Source organism: Arachis stenosperma, chromosome 9, assembly GCF_014773155.1.
Source record: "Arachis stenosperma cultivar V10309 chromosome 9, arast.V10309.gnm1.PFL2, whole genome shotgun sequence".
Classification (NCBI taxonomy): domain Eukaryota; kingdom Viridiplantae; phylum Streptophyta; class Magnoliopsida; order Fabales; family Fabaceae; genus Arachis; species Arachis stenosperma.
The window spans coordinates 77,874,524-77,875,281 of NC_080385.1; the positions used below are offsets into that span (position 1 = coordinate 77,874,524).

At 39.3% G+C, this 758-nt stretch overlaps 1 non-coding gene across 1 annotated transcript; it reads right to left on the reverse strand.

The window, feature by feature from the left end:
- On the reverse strand, nucleotides 1–108 carry LOC130953140 (small nucleolar RNA R71). The gene has a single exon (XR_009075313.1). It is a non-coding gene; the product is annotated as a small nucleolar RNA R71 (small nucleolar RNA).
- Nucleotides 109–758: the final 650 nt, after the last annotated feature.

Genomic DNA, 758 nt, shown 5'->3' on the forward strand with positions numbered 1-758 from the left:
AAGCTTAGAGTGGAAGTCCAAACCTTCAGACAGAAGGATGGAGAATCCCTCTATGAAGCTTGGGAAAGATACAAACAATTAATCAGAAGATGTCCCTCAGACATGCTTTCTGAATGGAGCATCATAGGTATTTTCTATGATGGTCTCTCTGAACTATCCAAGATGTCTTTGGATAGCTCTGCTGGAGGATCTCTTCATCTGAAGAAGACGCCTGCAGAAGCTCAAGAATTGATTGAAATGGTTGCAAATAACCAATTCATGTACACTTCTGAAAGGAATCCTGTGAACAATGGGACTAGTCAAAAGAAAGGAGTTCTTGAGATTGATACTCTGAATGCCATATTGGCTCAGAACAAGATATTGACTCAACAAGTCAATTTGATTTCTCAAAGTCTGTCTGGAATGCAAAATGCACCAAACAGTACTAAGGATGCTTCATCAGAGGAAGAAGCTTATGATCCTGAGAACCCTTCCATGGAAGAGGTGAATTACCTAGGAGAACCCTATGGAAACACCTATAATTCTTCATGGAGAAATCACCCAAATCTCTCATGGAAGAATCAAGAGATACCTCAACAAGGTTTCAATAACAATAATGGTGGAAGAAACAGGTTTAGCAATAGCAAGCCTTTTCCATCATCTTCTCAGTAACAGACAGAGAGTTCTAAGCAGAATACTTCTGACTTAGCAACAACGGTCTCTGATCTAATAAAAACCACTCAAAGTTTCATGAATGAAACAAGGTCCTCCATCAAAAA